Source organism: Struthio camelus, chromosome 3 (assembly GCF_040807025.1).
Source record: "Struthio camelus isolate bStrCam1 chromosome 3, bStrCam1.hap1, whole genome shotgun sequence".
NCBI lineage: Eukaryota > Metazoa > Chordata > Aves > Struthioniformes > Struthionidae > Struthio > Struthio camelus.
In genome coordinates, this window is record NC_090944.1 from 9,139,525 (window position 1) to 9,164,134 (window position 24,610).

The 24,610-nt window shown below is 56.3% G+C and overlaps 1 long non-coding RNA gene across 1 annotated transcript; it reads right to left on the reverse strand.

Annotated features, from left to right (window-relative positions):
- Positions 1 to 18,204: 18,204 nt before the first annotated feature.
- On the reverse strand, positions 18,205 to 22,750 carry LOC138066658 (uncharacterized). Its single transcript, XR_011139944.1, has 2 exons — positions 18,957 to 22,750; positions 18,205 to 18,491 (listed from the first exon to the last, which is right to left on the reverse strand). It is a non-coding gene; the product is annotated as an uncharacterized lncRNA (long non-coding RNA).
- Between the last annotated feature and the right edge of the window lie 1,860 nt (positions 22,751 to 24,610).

The window sequence follows — 24,610 nt, forward strand, 5'->3', positions numbered from 1 at the left end:
CTGGGAACACCAATGTGGATGCAACCTTCTCGGTGGGAGAGCTTTCTCACTATTTGGGACGATATTATGGATTCGGCTGTTGGGAAAACTCCGGCGAAATACCCCGCATGCCCACTGAGGGTTTCTGCCAGGATGCCTGAGCTGCCCCATTCAGCAATTTCCTGACCTTTCCGTGCTCACCTACCTCCCCTACATTTGGGGAGTAAGTGGGTGCAAAATCCCCTCCAGATTCCCACTCCTGCAAAAGGGATCCCCCCCAAGGGGGAAAATTGGATCAGACACCTTCACGCAGGTCCGCCTTCCCACGGTGTTTTCTGCTCCTGGCTGCAGCGTTTCTTATTCCCAAGGCCCCTCCGAAGGGCTAGGACCAGCTCGCGGAAAATGCTGGGCATGGGCTCCTCAGCGGCGCCTCGGCTGCGCGTGCATGGGACCCCGTTCCCAGCAAAACCGGGGGGAGTTTTGCTCGTAGAACAAAGCTGGGGTTCAAGTTTCCTCGGTTCATCTCCTGGCTCTGCCGCGCGCTTGTCACAGCGCCTCGGCAGCAGCGGTTTAGCTTTCCTGGGCAAATTGTCAGATGATGCAAATGGGTGTGAATCCCTTAAGACTGCCGATTTCCTCGGCCCGTGGATCTGACCGCGGGTTTGCTCTCGCGACCCAGTGTTGAAAGGGGGATAATTTTGTTTACCTTTCTCATAAGGATGTGGCAAGGGTGAGTGGTTTTGAACGGCGCTGTGCAGAAAAAATTGCAAAGTGTCACTATCAATGAATTCCAAAAAAAATACGGCCACTTCTAACAGTAAATTTAAAAAGAGGATTAAATGTGAATAGGCACCACTCCCACTATTAATTTCTTCACTGTGCCGTTCCCTTTCCTCTTTTATTCCATCTCATTTTCAGTCCCTTGCCAACAGATCCTTGGCAGCTCTCACAAAAGCAATTACCATTTTTAGGAAAGTTTTTGCTATATTTTTTCTTAATTCTGGGGCGGATTTTTCTCGGTGGTGTCATTCTGTCAGTCCCAGACTTCTCCGGGTTCATCGTGCCTCCTGCTCCAGCTCCTCTTCCGCGTGCCCCCGTTCTCACTTCCGCACGTTCCTTGAGGAGCTTTTGTCTTTGGCCGGAGAAGTTGTTTGCCTTTGAAAAACCCTTCGCTCGAGAAACCTGTACTCAGTGCTTGGACCTGCTTCGCCCTAGGACACTTTTGATTGATTAGAACTTGGCAGTAACCCAAGACATCACTTTGAGTCAAATTAAAAATACCATCTTGCCCACGGATCTGGGGAAATTTGTGCACCTGAAGGGCAGGCGCTTCACCTATGGGAAAGGTTTTCAATAACGTTACTCCTCCAATTCAATTTTGGCAAAAGCCTCCAGTTAACATTGTACAGGACAGTTGCCGAAGCACAGATATGCACCTCACCCGTTAGAAAAGTCGTCCTGGTAAAGTGGTCCAGAGCAGATTTGCAGATCTGCATTTCCGCAGTTAGAGAAGTTCAGAACCTGAGGCCAAGCTAGGCAATTTCAGTCCAAATCCCCCCCTCTACTCTTTTTTTGGATTATGTTTCCTGCTGGCCCGCTATCTCATTCTAGACGGTGTACAGGGTGACTCTGAGAGAAGCAGACTTTTACACAGGCCTGATTTCCTTGACCTTAAGAATGCCGCTTTTCAGCTCACCAATTGAAAAGGATATTGTTTAGGGACTAGAAAGGTCTTAACTTGCCCCTGGTAGGACTTCTGCCCAGGTCAGCAGTGAGCATAGGCCCACATGAGGAGCACCTTGCCCAGATGTTCACACCTGCGCTGCTTCCTCACCCTGGATGCAATGAGCGGGTGGGATTCAACTCCATGGTCTAGACAATGAGTATCTGCATCCAAGCGAGCCACTCTATGCTTTGCTTACCATAAGCGAAGGGTGGACCAGCGCCACCAGTGGTGTCCATGATGCAGCTTGTCTCGCTCAGCCATACTCCTTCATGCAGACTGCTATTTTCTCTGTTGCTCATCTTCCATCCTTAGGATCCTGGATGAAAACGTTCAACTCTGTCTTCCAGTGTATGTAGGTGCTTTAGCTAGAGTTGCGTTTTGACCCTTGGAGGTGGAGGCAGAACCAACACTGCTTAATTCCCCTGCCTTGCTTTAAGCCCAAAGCTCACCGTGCTCCCTGATGCAAGCGAGCAGAGCTTTGTAAGCATGTTCGTGGCTGAATAGTCGCAGCCTCCTTGGAGAGTTTGCCGAAGTCACCTCTGCTCATCACTGCCAGGCAAGCTGATCTGCTGCGCAGCATTTCTGCTGCTCCTCAACAGCCACTGCTTCTACAGAAACTTCTTCATATTTCTTTCATGGGGCCATTTTCAAGGTCTACATCCTCATTGCTATCTCCTCTCAGCAACACCAAAATGCACAATGTGCCTTTTTTGATTTATGGCACGAGCCTGCTGCTACCTGGTGGTATTTCTAAAGCAAACTCAGCTTTTTTTCGTACACAAGGTGTGCAAGAGCTTTCCCCGGTATCAGCTCGCAGGGACTCTGTTTTTCTTCCTGCCTCCTCTGCACATTTCCCAGAATTTCACATTCAGAAGAGGCAGCAGAAAACAGTAGCTTTTGCCAGAAGATCTTAGGTACCTTCAGGAGGCCACGCTCTCTCCAAGTGGACCATCAGTGCCATTCTTCCTCTTCTTGCATTCCTTTGGAGCAGCCTCTGTGTTTGGCTATCCACCAGCCCAGACATTTGGATCTATCAGTTGCCTCTAAAACCTGACCTTTCCCCGTGCTATTTGCATCACGGTTTCGATAGCGCGTCCACATGCGTGTATTGCCTTTTTGGCACATTGCAACATGGTCCCTGTTCCTCGGTGGCTCTTCTCATCCCACCATCCCAGTAGTCGTAGCAAAAAGTCTTGCAGTTTGGGTACCTGCAGGCAGGTAACAGGCAGCTGCCGGTGGAAATCCCGGCTCTTCCCACTTTGTAAAATCCTTCCGTCTCTGAGAAATTCTGCGTTACGGTTGGGCCTGGGAATACAATGCTCTTCTGTGTCCCTTGCTGATTAGATTGCTGCCCATTCCCTGCTGCCATTTTTGATTTTCCAGATGATAGGAAGGAGCTTTAAAAGAGCAAAGCAGTGCAAATGTTTGGGCTCCCCTAGTTCTCCGGGAGGCTCCAGCTTGGGCGGGCGCCTGTGCTTGGGTGCGCTCGGGGGCTCCTTGTACCCGCCGCATGTTTTTCCAGCAGCGTGACAGATATTCCTCACTGGATCGCGTGTGCCTGCTGCGGCGGTGGCTCTGATCCCTGCTTCCCTCCGAGCGACCATGGGCAACCTGGCGCAGGACTTGGCTCGAGGGCGATATTGACGGGACGGCACCTTCGCCACGACACACCGGTAGGCTCCCTTTCTTCTGATGTGACCCCTTCCTCCTGCCGTCCGGCCGATTTCTTGTCGCACCGCCCACCGCTGCGTGCTTTCCGCTTGGGATCGATACCGCCGTCCCCAAGAGCCCCGCTGCCGTGCCGGGCAGGGCGGACACTTGCCCAGGGGGCTGCTGGTGGGATAAGGCACAGCAGGCACTGCCGTGTCCCGAGGTGCTCAGGTCGGCTCAGAGGGCTCCTCGCTGGTGCTCAGGACCATCGCCTCTGCCAGCAGCTTATTTTATTTATATTCCATCATGTGCAAAAGCGCCCGGCAGGGAAGCCGACCGCTCCGATCGTCTTTGCTGCAGTTGGCGTTTTAACAATTCTGTGTTGTTCTGCGCTCTTGCTCTCGCTCGCAGGCGCCGGGTTCCTGCATTCGCCTGCTCTCGGCCTCTCGGCTCTGCCTTTGGCTCCGTAGTTGAGCCCAGCTCCCCTCTTGGCTACGCAAGCCTAAATGTGGAGCGTGTCCACCAGCGTAAGGGGACGGACTACTGATTGATGCTGGCGTAAATGAGAGAGCAGGATTTGGGTCTCCGGCCCTTTGACTTGACCCAGCGCGTGACTCCCACGTGCCAGCGCCTCATTGCCTGGGGGAACCCTTGGGCTCCTCGTTCCCACAAACGTATTAAATGAGCACAATATTTTTCTAACCTTCTGCGGGCCTGGCTGGAAGATGGAGACGAATGGCATTTTGTCTAAACCCTTCAACACGACAAATCCCGAGGACTTGCTTCAGCTCAAGGTCGAGTTGAGCTTTTTATCATAAACTGACACTCGCTTTACTGCGGCATAACCAGATGCGGAGATAAGCTGCGCTTGGCGAATTAGCCCCGCTGACGGCTCTCAGGACCTGCTGACGGCTCCCGAAACCACAGGCCGCTTCCTGGCCCGTTTCGGCTACCGCTATGGATGTGGCCGGTGGGTTTTGTGCCGATTCCCACCCTCAGCCTGCCTAAAGCGCGACCAGCCCTAAAACACATCGCGGAGGTTTCTCCATCCGGGTTCAGTCGATTCTGCCACCGAAGGATGTGCAATCCCGTTGCCTGCTTTTCAGGACTGGAAAAGACAGAAAGGCCTCGGATAAAAATATCAGGGCGCCATATAGGGTCTTAATACTGTCTTTTTCTGAAGACTCCTGGTTTTTTTCCATCAGTTCTTGCCCAAAATCAGCAGTCAGTCCTTCCGTTTGCGGTCGGCGCCGGATCTCCTCCTCCTTTCCCTTTGGAGCAATGCGCTGCTGAGGAACCGGCTCAGGGGCTTCTCATGAGTCCAATTTTCTGCCTTTGAACCGCTCTCCCCCTGGCTTTCAGCAGATCATTCCCTGCAGCCTCTCTACTTTTGCAGTAGGACACTGCCAAGTCCAGGGAGCCGCCGAGAGGTGCGAGCTTGCACGGCCGCCAGGAGCCCCGGCTCTTGCAAAGACCCCGCGGCCGGAAAACGGGCGGCTTCGGGATTGACCCGCTTCGCCGGTCCGGCGAGCGGCAGGGCTCGGTTAGCGCAGCTTTACGTCCAACTTTTCAATAACTCGGGCCAAACCTCTGAAATATCGCAAGGACTGTCCACATCTGCTGGTATTTACAGATGCCCCATTTTTCTTTACAAGGGCTCGGATGCTCAGTGCAGCTGCACATTTATGTAGTTTACGCAACTTTAAATTCTTTAACAAGGTAATTCATCACATTTTAGCGCCCAGCTTGGTGTAGACCTGAAAGTCAGAAAATACCGAGCCGCGTTAGAAGCGTTTCAAGTCTGGGCATTTGAAAGCAGAAGGAGCCAAAACTATTAGTTCCTTCTGAATCTGCAACACACAAGGGAGGGTTTGTTTTCCGCTTAGGTCATGCTGAAGCAAAGGAAGAAACTTTAATACAAACTGCCATGTTAATCTGTATCTACCAGGCCTCCGTGTGTGTGTGTACAGAAGGAGAAAATATATAGCCGGAAACATACGCAGAGATGCCCGAAGGGAAGGTGTAAAAATTGAGATATCCTTGGCAAGATATGATATTTAGTCAAATGGCTTCTCTTAAATAAACGATCAAGGAAAAATAAAAATCTGTAGGAACACGATTAAAATTTTGTGCACGCAGAGAAATTCGATGAAGGCATGAAGACGACTGTCAGCCCCAGAAGCGTAAGATGGAAATTGGTATTGAGCTTCTTGGTGCTCCGAGAGTTCGGGTAACCCTGCGCTGGAGGGGCGCGGGGTGACGAAAAGGGAGCGTTTTGCCCCAAACTCGGTTTGCCCATCACACGCGAGCCTGACGGCTGACGGCGTGCTTAGGGCTGCTCCTACGGGAAGATCATCGAGCGCAAAAACGGCACAAACTCAGCTTGGCTTCACGAGGAGCAATTGCCACCGGGACCTTCTGGGCGCAGGTGACCGTCCTGCGGTCGTGCTGCTTTTCAACCCGCTCCTGCCCAAGCCGGGAGCTGGCGGCCCCGAAGCGAGAAAAGGGGAAGGAGGAGACCCAACGCACCTTCTGGGTTAGCTCTGCGCGGCTGGGATACCGGGTGAAAATTTCTCAGCCGCATGGAAAATTTTAAAAGTCATTAAATTTTTAAGTGAGAGCGTCAGAATGGCACATCAGCTTCGGCGGGCTTAAAATAGGGCAACGAATGACCGCTGGAGACATACAGTTTAATTACAAAGGCTGGCAGGCCAGGACCGTCACACGTCGCAACGGCGGCCGGTTTTGGGGGACGCCGGCTCGGGCCCAGCTCCCCCAGAGAGGCCGCTTTAGCCGAATCCCTCTCGCCATCGCCGGGAAAAGAGGCGAGATGCAAACTCCGACGTAATTTAGGTTGGTGCATCTCCCTCGTGGAGGCAGGACTGAAGCTTGCTGCTCTTGGCCTGGTGGAAAAGAGCTCCTTCTTCTGCGATGGGACCTTTATTTCTCCGGTGGCTTTGCAGGTGGACGCCGTGGGAGGAATGCCTCTATTTTAACAAAAACCTTTATTTCAAGCTTTCCATGGAAAAAGCTATTTGCTTTTCAGTTTCTATACGCTCCAAAGCGCTGGCTCCTTCCCAGGGCAGGGGCTCGGAGCTGGCTGGAGCAAAGCTATGCAGGACGTCAGCTCCGGGGACGTCCCCAAACCCCTCCAGGTCCCCATGAGTTTATCACGCAGAAATAAAGTGGAAAAATGCTCAGGAGTTTTCCTGCTAAAAATGGAACTTTCTACCGCTCTCCATAACCGGGCAGAAAAAAATATGAAATCTCATAAAAACCATTTGTAAAGCATTTTGGCAGGAAAGAGAGTTCATCCGCAGCGGAATACTCTGCAAAGCGTTTTGCTGAAAAAAAAGGTCGATTCGACCGATTTTCGCCGCCTCTCCGCAGGCGCCGAGAAGCGGCAGGAGGAGGCAAAGGCTGCAGCCGATCTCCTGGGTCGTGCTGCCCTCTGCAGAAAATCCGGGCTCGAGGCGCCGTCGGCTCCGCCGGCCGGGCTTGCTGCCCCCAAAACGAGCTTCCGAGGGCTCATTCGCGTCTCGCCTTTCCCCCGGCGTGGACGCCGGAAGCAAGGGTGGACGCGGCACGGACACGGCTCGGCGCCATGCGGAGCCATCGGCCCAAGAGCGTGTTTTGAGGCTCCTCAAGAGAAAAGCCAGCTAACACCCAAGCGAGAGGGACCTCCCGGCACGCCGTCGCAGCGCCTGCCCTGCGCGGACGCGTGGCCGCAGCCCCGTCCCTTGCCGCCAGCCCCCTGGGCTGCCGTTTTGCAGGTCTGTTTTTCTTGGAAACCCCTCGGCCAAGGGACCGGCGGCGCTGCTCGTCCTCGGACTCGCGTTGCCCCCGAGCACATCTGCAAACGTTTCCTCTCGCCTCCGCCGTCCAGATTGAGGAGGAATTCGGTAAATCGGGAACAGACACTTGGAGAAGGAAACAATTCAGCCCAGCCCCCCGGAGACCGGGGAAATGCTCCGCTCTGGCGTCGGCCAAAAAACCACGCGCGTGGCGTTTTCTTTCTTGCAGGAACGAGCGGTTTTGGTTGCTCCTGGCCGGGGCCGGAGGACCGGAGCTCACCTCCAGCGCCCGTAAATTGCAAACGGATGCGCGCTTCCCGGCAGGCAGGAATCGCTGGGCGAATTGTGGGCGCTGCGTGTTAGAAACGGCTGAGTCCTGGCTTTAAAGCCTGGGAACGTATAGAGGTTGGTAGATCAGCCTGAGTGCTGGGGAGAAGAGAAGAAAAATGACTCCCACTCCGGCTGTAATTGCAAAAGCCAAAATATGAAGCAATCCTATTTAAGCATAAAGAAGCAGCTAAGCTATTTAGAATACAAAAAGGGTTTACGGCCTCTAATGCCGTAAAAAGCAGATACAGAGCAATCGGCATTTGTGAAAAAAACAGATTTCGACTGGAAACGGGCCGTAAACCCTTCCCGGAGTCCCGGGTTTCACGGACAGCACTGGAGCGGCTCGTCCCCGGGCACGGCCCTTGGCACAGCCCGTCGCCGCTTGTTAACGTGAACGCTGCTGAAAATCAAGGGCTGGCGGTGGTCGTGGAGCAAGAGTGGAGAGTAGGATGGACTAGAACAGAACAGAACAGAACAGAATACAAGAGAATGGAATAGAGGGAAAGGGAAGGGAATAGGGAAGGGAAGGGAAAAGGGAAGAGAAAAGGGAAGAGAATAGGGAAAGCAAGGAAAAAGGGAAGGGAAAAAGGAAGGAAAAAGAAAAGGGAAAGGAAAAGGGAAGAGAAGGCAAGGCAATAGGGAAGGGAAGGAGGGAAGGGAAAAGCTGAGGGGGAAGGTAAAGGAAAGGGACTTTTATATGCCAAATATGTCCACCAGAGGAGCTGAGTTCAGCGCTAAAATGGGCGGCGATGCCCAGTTGTCTCCCCCCAGTAGGGCAAGGCATTATGGGGAGCGGAAGGCCGACCTCCGGCCCGGGTGGCGGGCAGCGGCATAGCGGGTCTTGGGTCTGCAAGAAATCCCCCTGCAAAGGCAATCTGAGCCCCAGTGGCAAATTTAGCAGCTTTCAAATACGCACAGGGATTTGGGTTTTCCCTCAGAGCTGTCATATGGGGAAGGGATCGGGAATCCCCTTCCCTTCCCGGCCCTACAAACGGGGTCAGAGATCAGGAACGGAGGGGGACCCAGGACGGAGGGGGACCCAGGACGGAGGGGGACCCAGGATGAAGGAGGTCCAGGACGGAGGGGGATCACAGAATCACAGCATGGTTGAGGTTGGAAGGGACCTCTGGAGATCATCTAGTCCAACCCCCCTGCTCAACCAGCGTCACCTACAGCACATCGTCCAGGACCCTGTCCAGAAGGCTTTGGAATATCTCCAAGAATGGAGACTCCACAACCTCCCTGAGCAACCTGCTCCAGTGCTCAGTCACCCTCATAGGAAAGAAGTTTGTCCTCATGTTCAGGCAGACCTGCCTGTGCTTCAGGTTGGGCCCGTTGCCTCTCGTCCTATCACTGGGCACCACGGAGAAGAGGCTGGCCCCATCCTCTTGACACCCTCCCTTCAGATACTTGTACACACTGATGACAACCCCCCTCAGTCTTCTCTGCTCCAGGCTGAACAGGCCCAGCTCCCTCAGCCTTTCCTCCTAGGAGAGATGCTCCAGGACCTTCATCATCTTAGTAGCCTTTGGCTGGACTCTCTCCAGGAGCTCCATGTCTCCCTTGTCCTGGGGAGCCCAGAACTGGACACAGCACTCCAGGTGAGGCCTCCCCAGGGCTGAGGAGAGGGGCAGGATCACCTCCCTCCACCTGCTGGCAACACTCTGCCTAATGCACCCCAGGCTACCATTGGCCTTCTTGGCCACCAGGGCACATTGCTGCCTCATGGTCACCTTGGTGTCCACCAGCACTCCCAGGTCCTTCTCTGCAGAGCTGCTTTCCAGCAGCTCAGCCCCCAGCCTGTCCTGGTGCCTGGGGTTATTCCTCCCCAGGGGCAGCACCCTGCACTGGCCTTTGTTGAACTTCAGGAGGTTCCTCTCTGCCCAGCTCTCCAGCCTGTCCAGGTCCCTCCGAATGGCAGCACAGCCCTCTGGGGTATCAGCCACTCCTCCCAGCTTGGGATCATCAGCGAAGGGTCCTTTCATCCAGGTCACTGATGAATTTGTTGATCTGGGATGGATGGGGATCCAGGACAGAGAGAGATTCATGATGGATGGGGATATAGGATGGATGAGGATCCAGGTTAGGCAGGGTCCAGGATAGAGGGGGATCCCGGATAGAAGAGAGCCAGGACAGATAGGGATCCAGGCTGTGTGGGGATCCAGGATGGACATGATCCAGGGTAGAGGGGGATCCAGCACGGATGGGAATCCAGGATGGACAGGGATCCAGGACACAAAGGACAGTCAGTGCGGAAGGGAAGTGGGGGTTCGGAGGGGCAGCAGGGGGAAAGCAGGGTGCGATGGGGGGCAGGAGCATGCAACCGAGGAAAGGCACCGTTGTCCCAGCTTGGATTCCCCCAGTAGGAGCTGCCCGGCCAGAGCTGCTCCTGCAGGACACGGGCACCTGAGGCACCGTGAGCTGCCAGGGAGCTGAGAGTTAGGGCCAGCACCATTGTGATGGGGGAACTGAGGATGAGAGCGATGGAGCAGAGGATTTTCCTCCCCCCTTCAGAGAACAGGAGGGGGCTGCCGGGCTCAGCGGTGCCAGGATGGGGCTGCTCTGGGGACAGTGGGGCTGGGGTCAGAACCTTTCTGGAGGGTGCTGGGAGTCTGGGGGTCCAGGGGTGTGCAAGCCCTGCTGGGAGGTGCAGATTTTGGAGGTGAGGGGATCTGGTGGTGAAGGATGCTCCTGGGGGTCTGGGACCCCTCCTGGACTGCAGAAGACCTCCTAGCATGTGGGACCTGTCCTGGGGCTGTGGGTCTGGGGGTCTGGGACCCCTGCAGGGCTGCAGGAGACCTGCCAGCATGTGGGACCCCTCCTGGGGGGGGGTGCAGATTTCAGGGGAGCTAGAGCTGGGGGTGCAGGAGCCTTTTGGGAGTGTCTGGGACTCCTCCTGGTCCTGAGGGCTTCCAGGGTGCTAGGTCAGGGGGTGCAGGAGCCCTGCTGGGGTCCTGGGACACCTGCCAGGGTAGCGATGCCCTCCCAGGGGTGCAGCCTGCCCTGTGCTCCGTAGGTGGAAATGCCGGCTCGGCACGGCAGGCGCTTGCGGCGGCAGCGGGGGGGGAGGGGGGAGTCCATCTGGGAGAGAGCAGGACATGGGCAGTTTGGTTGGGAGAAGGCAATGAGTCCTTCAGCCAGGGCTGCGGCTGGAGGAAACCCCCCGGGGGAGCCTCAGTGGTGGGGACGGGGGCCTGCGCACATCCCCACACCGGCGCTGCTCGACGGGCGCCTGGACGGTGGCGCTGCAGTCACATCCGGCTCTTTGCAGCTGCCCTTGATGGGACGGGACGGGATGGGATGGGATGGGACGGGATGGGACGGGATGGGATGGGAAGGGACGGGACAGGATGGGATGGGATGGGACAGGATGGGACGGGATGGGACGGGACGGGACAGGACGGGACGGGATGGGACGGGACGGGATGGGACGGTATGGGACGGTATGGGACAGGATGGGATGGGATGGGATGGGATGGGATGGGATGGGATGGGACAGGACGGGATGGGATGGGACAGGATGGGACAGGATGGGACAGGATGGGACGGGACGGGACGGGATGGGACAGGACAGGACAGGATGGGATGGGACGGGACGGGATGGGACGGTATGGGACGGGACGGGATGGGATGGGACGGGATAGGATAGGATGGGACAGGATGGGACGGGAATGGATGGGATGGGATGGGATGGGATAGGATGGAATGGGACGGGACGGGATGGGATGTGACAGGACAGGACGGGACGGGACGGGACGGGACGGGACAAGATGGGGGCCAGAGCCGGGCAGCAGACGGGGCAAGCACAGGCAGGGGAGCTGCAAAGCGGGCTGGGAAGCAGAGACGTGTCCCGCCGTGAAGCAGCTCCGGACGTTTCCCTGCTTCCCGGCGGTTTTGCAGCCAGGCCGGCAGGGCAGGGAGCGGAGGCGGGCGGCGGGTGGGAGCACTGAGCTCCCCCCCCACCCCCGGCCACACTCCGGAGGGGCCCGTCCTGCTTTTTGGGAATGTGGTGCCCCCCCAACCCGGGCCGGCAGGTTTGGGGATCCGAGCGAGCAGCAGCCAGAGCCAGAGTGTCCTGGGCTCCGACACCCCCCAGCGTCGGCAATGGGAACACGATGGGGACAGGGACGGGGACGGGAAGGGGAAGGGGATGGGGATGGGGAAGGGGACAGGGATGAGGATGGGAATGGGGACAGGGATGGGGATGGGGATGAGGATAGGGATGGGGATGGGGACAGGGATGGGGATGGAGATGGGGCTGGGGCTGGGGCCAGGGCCAGGGAGAGGAATGGGAAGATGGAGGAGGATGGGGACAGAAATGGGGATGGGGACGGGGATGGGGGAGGGAGACAGCAGGGGTAGGAACCGGGACAGGACGGGGAAGGGGGATGGGGAGGGGGACAGGAACGGGGACGGGGACGGAGCCGGGAGGGCGGCGGGGCTGGGGGCACGCGTGCTCGGGGCGGGGGGGACCGCCGGCTCCAGGGGACAACGGCTCCCGTCTCGGTCCCCGGGCACCGGCCGGGTGACGGCTCGGGACGGGGGTGCTGGAGCCCAGGCAACGCGCGTGTGTGCGTGCCTCCGTGGCGGGGTGCACACGCGTGCACACCCGCGTGCAGGGTGCACACGCCTGCTCTCTGCCCGCCGCCTCGTTAATGATTTGCCGCGGGGACTTTGAGCCGCTGCGAGCCAGGAAAGGCTCCTGCCGGGGGCCTGGGTGCTGCCAGGTGCCGCCGCAGCCCGTCGCCCGCCTGCGCCCCGGCCGCACGACACCTCCTGCCGCGTCGCTCGTGTTTGCACTGCTCTTTTTCCCACCCATGCGCTAAGGGTCAGGCTCCGGGACTAGCACCGCGCTGCTGGGACGTGGGTACGGGGGGCGCGCACGTGTGTGTGTGCACGTGTGTTTGCACACGTGTGCATGCATGTGTGCAAGTGCATGTGCTTGCACGCATGTGTGTGTCTGTGGATGTGTGTGCATGCATGTAGGCATGCACGTGCATATGTGTGTGCATATGTGTGTGTGTGTGCATCCATGCAAGTGTGCATGTGTGCATGGGTGTGTGCATGCACGGGTGTGTGCATGTGTATGTGAGCACACGTGTGCGTGCAGGTGTGCACGTGTGCATGCATGTGTGTGAGCATGCCTGTATGTGCACACAGGTGTTCATGCATGCGTGTTTGCACATGTGTGCATGCATGGGTGTGTGCATGTTTGCACATGCGTGTGCATGTGTTTCTAAGTGTGTGCACGCATGCGTGTGTGCATGCCTGCATGTGTGTGAGACAACATGCATGCCTGCAGGCACGCATATATGTGCACGTGCGGCCGTGCACATGCCTGCATGCACATGTGCATGCACACGCGCGCGCGCGTGTGTGTGTGTGTATGCGTGCGCACAGATGTGTGCACACACGCCAGGGTGGCCACGGACCGCTCGCGATCCCCCCTTACAGCCAAACACGGCAGGAAACTCCCCAGCAGGCGCGGCGAGCTGCCTGCTGCCCCCGGTGCCCTCTCCAGCCTAGTTTTAAAACACCCCCTGGGCGTGCAAAGCCAGGCTGGGCCCAGTGCCCCGGGGGCACCAGATCTGCAGCCCCAGCCGAATTGCACGCACCTTCCCGGGCCCGGGCAAAGGTGGCGAGCAGCGTTCAAGCAAAGCGGCCAAATGACCCAGGGGAATAACCCGAAAGGTCTTGCCAGGCCTTTAAGCGACCAAAGCGGCTCGGTGCCGGAGCAGAGGCGCCGGATTGCAGCCCAAAGCTGGGAGCCGGGGCGAGGGGCCGGGACGCAGGGCGGCGAGCTGGCTGCAGAGACCTGCCTCGCTCGCTGCATCCTTTGCTCCGCCGAAATCCCCGGGGGAAAAACATCCCCTGCAGCTCGGCGGAGCCACAGGGCGACTTCGGCGGTGGAAGCAGCCCGGTTTCCCAGCCCGGCCCGGCACGTCGCAGGGCACCGGCTCCCCGCTTCCCACCGGCCCCGGGAGCCGCTGCCGTAGTCGCTTGCTCGGGGCTGAGTCAGAAAGAGCAACCCAAAAAAAAAAAAAAAAAGGGATTTCACTTTAAAAAAAAAACATAACAACAACCCAGCAGCCTCCGGCGTTATTCCTGGCTCAGGAGCCGGGTACGTTGCTATTTTCACTTGTTGATAGTTCGGCGTGTGCTCCTGGAAGCGGGCGGATGAGTCACGTCGGCACGCACGCCGGGGGCCCCGCGGCGGCGGGCGCTCACGTTCTGCCCGCGGTGGGAGAGCGCCGGCCGGCCAGGAGGAAACACGAGCTTTTTTTTTTCTTTTTTGCTCTTCTCTCTCTCTCTCTCTCTTTTCCCCCCCGCCATGGATTGCAAAACGAGGAGTCTTTTGGGCAGCGGCCACCCCTCCGTTGGCCCTATTTCACAGAAGGACGTGCCGAGGCCGGGAGGTTGCACGTGATCTCAGTAGCTACAACGGCTAAATTGTCCACGCAAAACCCCGGCATGGTTTTAGTCCGGACCACCAGGCAGGGTCGGGGCTGGCACGGGTCAGCAGCCGTGCCCGCGTTCAGCTGGCACGACACGGCCCCGCGTCCCTGCAGCCGCCAGCTGAACGCGGGGCTGGAGGGTCGTCTGGCTTGTTTTTGGATGTCTACCGCTAACCCGCTCACTTTGGTCTCCTTTATGGAGACGAAAGTGGAAGGAACGAGAGGTCTGCTGAGGGCGACTCATCTCACCCTGAGGTGGTCCAAGCCGGGGCGAGATGAGCTCCCTTGGGAGGCGGCCACGTTTCTCCATTGACTGGCCCTGGGGTGACCGGCAGAGCCGGGACACCCAATTTTCAGGCACCCACAATACAAGGAGATAACATCCACCTGAAGTGACTTGCTCAAGGTCACGCAACCGCTCAGTGGCAGAGCTGGGAATAAGCCTCTAAGACGGATTATGACGATCCCCTATTGATTAATGTCAGATGTTGTTTGGATTTATCCTACTGCCGGTTAGCGGAAAAATCACAACTTCTCCGTCCGACTCCCTCTGAGGTGCCTGCGGGCCAAGTGCTTCCTGATAACTCTCTGACATGACCCAATTTTCAGCCGTGGGATGGGTGAACGTTCAACCTCCTCCAGCACACGTTTTCTGGCCTTGCTGGTCCACCGTTCAAGACATTCATCTGCCTTTCGAGCCGGAGCAGCTGTTGGGAACATCCCCTTGCGTCCCCGGCCACCGGATGCCTTGCAGTCCCCAGGCCACGTGCTGCTTCATGCTAAATCAAGGTCACCGAACTGTGACAGCATCTCCCCGGGTGAGGGACCTGGCAGACGTGTGACTGTGCACCATGCGATGCCACGATAAGATAACGGCGCGGCCGGAGGAGAGGAAAACGCCGTGCCCAGCGGACGCGACTCCCGCTAGCTGCTCTACCACCCCTGGTGGGGTAAGTGGGCTCATGGGGTGGCCTGAGCCTTGCTCAGACCCCCGACCATCCCTGCCCTCAGTGCCTTGGCTTGCTGGGCAAGGATGACCCGGCCAGGCTGCAGAGCAGCAGAGGGGACCGGGGACATCCTTGCATTTGCCTATATATATATGGTGTTGACAACGGAGCTCCCAGTGCCCATGTCCCACCACTTTGAGCGTCCCTGCGGCTGTAGCATGGCTGTGGCGCCTGAGCCTTTCCTCTGCACCCCCGAACCGCATTGATGGGCTGGACTAGCAGCTCCTCAACCCTTCTGGATTACCCAGAAGGACAGCAAAAAAAAGGGTCCATATGTTTTTCCAGCAGCTGTGTGAAGACTGCGCACAAGCTGAAATGGGCTGAAACGCCCCTTACCAGCAACGAGGAAGGGGGCTGCTCGTGGGACTTTGTGGGAAACACCCGTCCAATAAGCGGCTAAAACACAGTCATACCAGCGATGGCCGAAAAGCCCTCGCCAGCTGGCCCAGCCCCGGGCAGGCAATGGACGGCGAGCGCTAGCTTTCAGGAATTATCTTTCTTCTGCCAACATCGGCTAGCTGCCGGAGCAGCACCACCTCCCAACTCTTTGCTCCTTGCGTCCCTCCCCTCCAAGGAGGTCCTTGTTTCCGGCGGGTGTGTTTAACCCTCGGCGGCCAAGCGATGGGCTAACTCATAGGCGATGGAAGGGCCGCAGAAGGGACGGCGCAGAAGGGACGGCGCTAGGCTTTTAGCTTTTTTTTTTCCAACGTGTTGAGAAAGACAGCTCGGAAAAACGATTCTGCAGGTTTTCTTGTTTGCTCCCGTTCCCTCCGGCTGTCTCATGACGCTGTGTGTTGGCATGCTCCGCGGCCCTTAATAAATATTAACCCATCGGTTGATCTGCAGCAGGAGAGAGTTGACATTAATGACATCTTTACAACGGCCTAAAGTTATGGGACATGAGCTAGGGCATTTGCACGTTTGCCCGCCAACCACAAGGGCAAATCTTTATGACGGGGGATTTTTTTGGGATCTGGTTCCTCCAGACCTATTTGGTTTTTGCTGTAACACACCTAAAATAAGACACCTGAGATCTAAAATAAGAGATCATCAGATCAGATGATGACCTGCGGAGCAGCGCTCCACGAGCAGAGGTAGCCACGGGGCTCGTTGCAAACGCCAGCCACCAGCCCCCGGAAGGCCCTAGGTGGGCTTTTGCCATGGGAAGCGGGCATTTGGGGTATCCCCCAAATTTGGGGTATCCCCCTCTTCTGCCACGCTGGTGCTCGAGTGTCCGAGGCGGCGTTGGACGAGCCGTGGTGCCACGCCAGGTCCACGGGGCCTCCACAGTGTGTTTTGCAAGCCGGCCGGGTTGCGTCGGTGGCTGCCTCTTTGCGGAGCCTCTGGTAGGACAAGATTCACACGTGGCAAAGAAACGTTCCTGCAAAGCAAGCGCGAAGCGGGGGGGGCAGGCAGGAGGCCATCCCGGACCGCCAGCTCCCCCCTCGCGACGGCTGCTGCCTGGATGTTGGGAAAGCAAACAGACGCTCGGGCTGTCCCTGGGCCCGGGCGATGGGCAGCCGGTCACGCAGGTGTTACGGATTTTCTCAGCAGCCAGCAAACGCGGTCTTCTTTATGTGCAGCTCAAAGGACAAGCCAGTTAATTATTAATTTTCTTTCTTTCTTTCTTTCTTTTTTTTTAATAAGCAGAGCGAAGCACCTGGAGCTGGCTGGGTAATAAGCCCGGGACGGTGGGGAAGGGCAGGGTGAGATTTCCTTGGGAAGAAATGTTTGTGGTCCTGAAAGCCTCTCCAGGGAACCACACCGAGATGCCACCAGCCTTCAGCAAGCACCAACAGAAGTCAAATGCTGTCCCAGGCCACATGTGTCCCCCCAACCTCCCCCTGGCCCAGGGGCAAGATGTCCATGTGGGTGTCCCGGCCCCTTCAGGTGGGAGGAGATCAAGAGCAGGACCAGTGTTTACTGCCACCCCCCCATAAGAGTCTTCCAGCTTTCCAGAGTTTGCAGGTCGGTCACTTTTGTGAGCCAGAAGCGTCACCTCTACCTTTGATAGCCCCAGGTGGGCTTTTCTTCCATTTCTCCATTCACTTTCAGTTTTTCGAGCCATGCAAACCTTTTAGCACCAGGAACATCCCAGGACAAGGAGTGCCAGAGCTCTGCGAGGGGCTGCCAGATGGATACGGCTCAGCTTGGCTTGGAGCATGTTGCGAGCCACTCATGCTCCCTTCTCGTACAGCAAACTCGCTGCCTCCTGGTCCCTCAGCGCCGGGGGATGGAGCACAACCGGCGGGACTTTTGCGACGTGCCAGCGGGCTGCTTTTCGCGGCGTTCAGCCGCGTGCTGCCTTGCAAAACCCACCCTGACGTCACCTGATTTTTTTAAGCTGAACCGGTGGCAGCTGGACACTCCGTCATCGGGGGCACCCACGTTATTGAAACAACGCGCCTTCCCCTCGCTGGTGGGCTCGGTGGGGCGGCCCAAAGCACCTGCTAAAGCCAATGCCGGGATGCTGCCCCGAACAGCGCCGGCTGAAACCCACGTCCGGTGGTGAAGCAATTCTGCGCTTACTTCGTTACTGCTGTGATTTATCCTGCGCTCGTGCCGCGGCACCACCTGGATTGCCCTGTCCTAGACAGCGGGATGCAGCGAAGCCCGGCTGCAGAATTTGCAAAGGTTTTGCCTCTTCTCTTTTGAGGGCTCCCTCCGCCCTGAAAAAGCAGGCCGGGAGAAGGAGCCGGCCGGGGCTCTGCTGCCAGCGCGGGAGTGCGGCCGCGTGCAGCCCACCGCCAGCCTGGCCTTCGTTGCAGATGTTGACATAGCTCTTTCCTGTTTCCTTTTTTTGCATCGTGATTGGAAACGTGGCAGCAGCGGCCGCCGAGCGCCCCGCGCCGCGGAGGACGAGCCGCCGGGGCAGCCCTTTATTGCACTATATACGGACAAACGAGCTGAGCTCGTTTTAATTTTGCAATGAGACAAAGGGCGCGCTTCCTTTGAATGAGCGCGCTCAGCGCGTGCAGAGGCCGTCGCAGCTCGCCTTGCCTGCGATAGCTCTGCTCCGCTGCGTCACGCCGCAAAAGCCCTATCGCCGGTTTTCCCTAAAAACGAAAAGCCGACGTACGAAACAGCGAGCCCACGCAGCTCCTTCTGTGCAACAGGTACCGCGGCGCAGTCGATTTCCGCCCTCTGGATGAAACTTTGCAGGCGTTTTTGTGTGTGTCATGTGCAGCAGAGCCTGGAGGGCATCTGGGAGGAAGCAAAATTGCAAACAGCAGAATTATGTAACTTGGAAACGCGGCTGTATATCACAATTTTCACTGGGAGTTTTAATTTAGAAACACAGCAGTTGCCGAAAGCAGTAGTAGGAAACGTGTAGGTCAGAGTTTCCCCAGTGGATGCTGACACGACAAACCCGGCTGACTCAACAGAGCTTCCTGTGACCCTCTGTTACTGAGAGATGCCGTGAAAACCTGCGTTTCAGAAAGGTGTCCCAACGTGACTTTTCGGTTCAGGATCCGAGGCTTTGAGGATAATCTTGTCAAGCCCCTCTGGACATCCCGCCCGGTGTCCAGTACGCTTCCACCTGGAAGAACTATCGAAATCGCATTAAAACTGCATCGGCCTCAGACCGCCACCTTTCATTCCCGACGACCCTAAAAGGCACGTGGCAGTAAGCGGCTCGCTCACCGTGTTTTAGCTGAAAAACAAGGCAAAAAAAGGAAAACTCCACAGGGCAGCATGGAAAGGAAGAACAGCGACCACAACAGAAGCGGGGATTATTTCACTTTAAAACAATAAGCACGTAAATTATTCTTCCCTGATACCTACTTCCCTTCTCCTCAGTCCGGCCCCTGACTACACAGTGTTTATCGCGGCGGCTTTAAATCATCTGTGGGTTCGTAGCTGTTCGTTGCTTGTAAATCTGGGAGGCTCGCACCAGTTTTTTACTGCCCGGCTGGGTCCGAGCGCAGGAAGGGTATGTGGTCCGCCCCGACGCGGAGGCTGCGCAGAGCCTCCAACCCTCCGGCCTCCCGCCTGTCCCGGGAACGGCACGTACCGAGTTCATCTTCTCCCGACGGCCCCATCCAAAGCCTTTCCCTGCGTCACTGAAAAGTCCCACTCGGGACGGGGTCTCGGCCGCGGCTCCCTCCTGCAGCCCGCAGAGCCGAACCGTTCGGCGCTGCCGCTCCCGAAGGCCTCTTACCCACCAAGAAGCGGTTTCGCAAGCCGCGGTTCGCGAAGGTAATTAAGAACTCGCATTGTGTTGGGCAAGCAAAGTCCCGTTGAGACGCGGTTCGCTTTGTTCAACGGCAGTCGCTCTCGTTTTTAAAGCCAGGAACACGCTCGAGTGCTTCCTGACTGGGAGGCACGGGCGGAAAGTATTCAGGACAGTGTCACAGCTATCATCCCCTCCTTCTCACAGACTTGGGAAATTTTTAAGACCTGGTTGGACGAACATACTGTTCTGCTTCAGAGCAGGACGGAGCAGATGGTCCTGCAGATCCATGTGAAAGCCTGGTCCCACCGGCCTTGTCCATACGGGTGAAAATTCAGTCTAGACAATGCTCCTGAGTGCTGGGATTCCCTCACCCGCACTGCCACGTTGTTAGCGCGGTCTTTGGCATCGTTTTGCTGCGGGTCTCCAAATAATACCCGGAGACGCTGTGGCCAATTCCCAGGAGGCAGTTCGGATGAAGCCGCTCTTTTCTGGGCTCTGAGAGTTCAGGAGGGTGGACGAAGCCAGGCTTTGCCCGAGGTCTTCAAAGCCCCAGCACGGGCTTTAGTACTGTTAATCTAAGACAGCGGTTGCTACTGAGGCCAATATATGGGAAAATGGAAACCTCCCCCCCAGACTCTGTCGGTTTTCTTAAGGCCGTGATTTTCAGGGACTATTTGCTGCATTTGCACCAATGCACCAGGCATTCATGTATTGCATGAGAAAGAGGGATCCCCATTTGGGGAACAACGGCGACGAGCGATTATGAATCCACCGGACTTTCATACTTGTATTTAGCATTGCCACCCTCAACTGTTCAGAAACCGCTAGACAGGTAACCAGAATTGTGCACTTAGCTTGAAAAGTCAAGACATCAAAGCCAAACTCTTAAAACTGGGGACTCTCTTCATTTGCTTGCTAACTTTCCAACATTCATGTTTTCATGCTTTTCTTCAGTAGCATAGTAGCTAGAAATCGATTTAATTTTATCCTCCCTTCACCCAAATTCTCCGTAAATCACCAGATCCCATGAGCTGAGGCCTTTAAAAACATCAAATTCCACAATGCTTGCAACAAGTTTGCAGGAATTGGCAACATTAAGATTCAGATCTGGATTCTCCCGGTCTGGAGATGCTCAGATCATAGTATGGGTTGGTCCATTCCAAGGGCAATGACACATTGGAAAATCTGGGGCAAACTCCAATTTATTTGGTTAATTTGGTATTGGCCGCTTGGCTTTGATTCATCTCATATCAAAACAAAACAAACTGTGTTAATAGATTTAAAATGTCAGTTGAGCACTTTATCCTGAGCCTGTATATTCAGAAATGAAGAAGCTGTTGAGGTTGATGGACAGAGGCCAAAGTTAAATGCCAGGGAGAGCAGGGGGTGGGTAAAACCAAGCCAAACTTATTCAACTGCTCAGCATTGTTAGACTCCAGCCAACATTTATTATTAATTGAAGTTAAAGCTGTCACAAATGATCATCCTGTGGACGTGGTTTTTTTTTTTTTTATGTATGACATTTTTTTTTCCATTGTGTTTTTCTGCCTATTTTTAAATGTTGCACACTTAATTAAAAAAAATCGGGTATGTTTCTCACATTGCATACATAGCAATATTGGAAAAACTCTAAGGACAAACAGTCAAGAAAACAAACGTAGATATGTCTTAGTTCTACTTAAAGAATGTGAAATAGGCTAAACCACTGTATAATATGTTTTATTGGAATTTTTCACTTACCGGTCTGTGCAGCTTCACCAAGATTCCTTGTCAAATTCTCTTTAAGAGGATTAAGTTATCGTGGGATAGCAAGGGAAAGCTCCCTCATAGGTCAGTAACTGGTTAAAAACTGGGGGGGAAAGCACAGGAATAAACACTTTCACATCCATTCCCAAAGGAAAGAGGTTAACAGATGGAATCCTTCAAGGATCTGGCCTGGGTGATTTGTTGTTCAACACATCATTACAAAATCTGAAAGAGGAGTGAGCAGTGAGGTGACAAAGTTTGCAGGCCGTACAAAATTATTCCAAATAACTCTGTATCTGAAACTGACGGTGAAAAATCGGGGAAAGATCACACAGCACAGTGCGATTAGGAAATAAAGCGGCAGATGTGATTTAATGTCAATAAGAAGAAAGTAACACATCTTGGAAAAAATTATGCTAATCATACACATACAGTCATGGCCTCTAAATCAGCTATTACCTCTCAGAGGGGGGAGAAAAAAGATTTGGGGGTTATTGTTGATATTTCTTGGGGAACATCAGCTTAATGCTCAGCAGCAGTCGAATGAAATGTTGGCAGTTGTTACGAAAGCAACAGAAAACAAAATAGTAAACGTTATGCCACTATATAAATCTGTGTTGTACCACATTTTGAATGTTGATGCAGTTCTGGCCAGTCCGCCTCCAAAAGAACATGCAAAACAACTGAAGTCACAGGGAAGCGTTCCCAGGATAATCAGAAGGAGAAGACGGCTTCCACATAAGGAAAGACCAAAAAAAAAGCAGATTAGGACACTTGGCAAATGACACGACTGATGGGGCAAGGAGGAAGAATCTGACAAAGTCCTCTGGAGTCACGAATATAGCTGAGAAAAATAAGGAATAATTATGCAGTACGCTCCTAAGACAAAAGCTGGAGACACCACAGAAAAGTCTCGTGCAAACAAAAGCGCCTTTCACATAACGCATGGCCATCGGTGAACCTGCTGGGGCAGGATGTCGCGGAGACCCAAAGAATTAAAAGGGTTCGAAAAGAGACTAAACAAATTAATGGATTAGAGGTGCATTAGTGCTATTAAACCCGATAGTCAGATGCTGTCAAGATTAAAAGTGAATTATTACCGCAAAGAAAGCTGTCTACCTTATGCGAAACAGCTCGATGAATCTTCAGTCCAAGGTTTCAAAAGACTTCTCGCAACACACACACACATATATAACAGACTCGTAATTAGCACTTCTGAACTCCGGCTCTAGCGATGGACCTTCCGTTTGGGATTCAGGTACATTCACCTAATGACAAGCTTTATGTACCAGCACTGACCTTATTATTATTTTATTGGTATACAAAGGAATTAGCTGCCTAGGACTATGAGTCTGGGGTATTTTCAAGCAGTATGACTGCACACTCACACACGCTGCTTTTGCTGTATTATTAAACAGCCTGTGCAACTTCACTGCAGCTACACCGAGTCTTTCAATTTGTACAGATGCTGTTAGTACTTATTCCTCTCCCGATTTAGCATTTGTTCAACCTCCTTCATTTCAGCTGAGATTTAACCTGACATCAGTCCCAAACTCCGACAGCAAAGGCAACATTAACAAGAATCAGTAAAGCTGGGAAGGAGAGAGAACCACTAATTCCTTCAGAAAGCGAAGCGTTTCCCAAGGTCACGAAGACATTTTTCTAGACTGACGATAGATACTCGATCAGCGCAATTATTCATTTGCTCTCTTTGAGTTTATGGCATTTGTTAATGAGTTGAAAACTGCTTTTTTTTTCTTTTTCAATACAAGGGTGAAGACTGCAGAAATGTCCGGGTAAATAGGAAAGAAAAGGAAAGCGCGCGCTGTGGTAGACGCTGTGGCCATTTTGTACTCCGGGGAAGGAGGGTCGGGTATCCAGGGCAGGTAGGAAACACGCGATTCGCCACGTAAAAGCGCCCGCTCCTCACAACCAAACTCTCCTTGCACTGAAAACAAAGTCCAAAAAAAAAAAAAACCCAAAACCAAAAAAACCCAGCACTTTCCTAAAGCTTTAACTGAACTTTTCCCTCTTTCACTAAAGTCAACTGCCGTCCCTCGGGGCCCGTTTGCGGCCGAGGCGCTGGCGCTGTCGCCCGTCCAGGAGCCGTCCCCACGTCCGCCTTTCCCGCTGGCCGCCGGTGTCGCAAGCCGGGGAAGGGGAAAGGGGATTCACACCTCGGCCGTGGCCGCCCGTCGCCATGTCGCCCCCGCTGCGGGACCTGCGCAGCCCTGGCGGGAAAGGCGGGAAAGGCGCCCGTGAGGCAGCGGCCTGCGCCACCGTGAGGGGGGCAGGAGGGGGAGGGGGAGGGAGGCGCCTGCCTCGCCTGGGGGCCGGGCGCTGAGGCTGCGGGCGAGGGGGAGCCGTCTCGCAGGCCGCCGGGGCCGAGGGCCGCCGCTGCCGCCGGAGGGAGGGAGGGAGGGAGGGAGGAACAGAGGGAGGGAGACGCGGCTCCCTCCCCCCCCGCCTCCGCTCCCGCCCGCGCGCTGCCACAGCCGCTCCGCGCTGGCGCCTTCGCCCGGCCGCAGCTCCGCCACGGGCGCCGAGGCGGGAGGGAGGCGGGGGGGCGGGGCTTGCCCGCTCGCCGGTCGGCATTGGTCGCCGCGCGGCGCCGCCGCCTTGGATTGGTGCCTTCCGGCCGGCCGCTGGACCCTCCCCCTTCCCCTCCCCCGCCGCCGCCTGCCGATTGGCTGCGGCCCCGCGGAGGGGAAAGGGAGGGGGGCCTCCCCTCCCCTCCTCCCCTCCCCTCCTCCCCCGCCCGGCCCCCCGCCCTTGCCTCGCGCGCGCTGGCTGGGCGCGAACGTGCGGCGCGGGCTGTTCCCTGGCCGGGGGGCGCGCGCGGCCGCCACGTGGGGAACTGCACGTAGCCAGCGCGGGCCGGGGTGGGGGGGGGGAGCGGAGCCGGGCCGAACCGCTGCCAGCCGGCACCGGCGGCCGGGGAAACGCCCGAGGGGGTGCGGGGGGGCTCCCCGGGGGCGGCGGGGTCCGGGGGGAGGGGCAGCCGGGGGAGGGGGGAGCAGCTGTGGGGTGGGCGGCCGAGGGGGTGTGGTAGGGGGTGGGAGGGGAAGCTATGGGGGGTGAGGGGGGTGTCTGTGAGGGGCAGCTGTGGGGTATGTGGGGTGTGAGGGGCAGCCGTGGGGTGTGGGGGGGTGAGGGGCAGCCGTGGGGTATGTGGGGTGTGAGGGACAGCCGTGGGGTGTGGGGGGGTGAGGGGCAGCTATGGGGTGTGGGGGGGGTGAGGGGCAGCTATGGGGTATGTGGGGGGATGAGGGGCAGCTATGGGGTGTGAGGGAGGTGAGGGGCAGCTATGGGGTGTGGGGGGGTTGAGAGGCAGCTATGGGGTGTGGGGGTGTGGGGGGGCAGCTATGGGGTGTGGGGGGGATGAGGGGCAGCTACGGGGTTTGGGGGGCAGCTATGGGGTGTGGGGGGGTTGAGAGGCAGCTATGGGGTTTGGGGGGCAGCTATGGGGTGGGGGGATGAGGGGCAGCTGTGGGGTTTGGGGGGCAGCTATGGGGTGTGGGGGGGATGAGGGGCAGCTATGGGGTTTGGGGGGCAGCTATGGGGTGTGGGGGGATGAGGGGCAGCTATGAGGTTTGGGGGGCAGCTATGGGGTGGGGGGGATGAGGGGCAGCTATGAGGTTTGGGGGGCAGCTATGGGGTGTGGGGGGGATGAGGGGCAGCTATGAGGTTTGGGGGGCAGCTATGGGGTGGGGGGGATGAGGGGCAGCTATGGGGTTTGGGGGGCA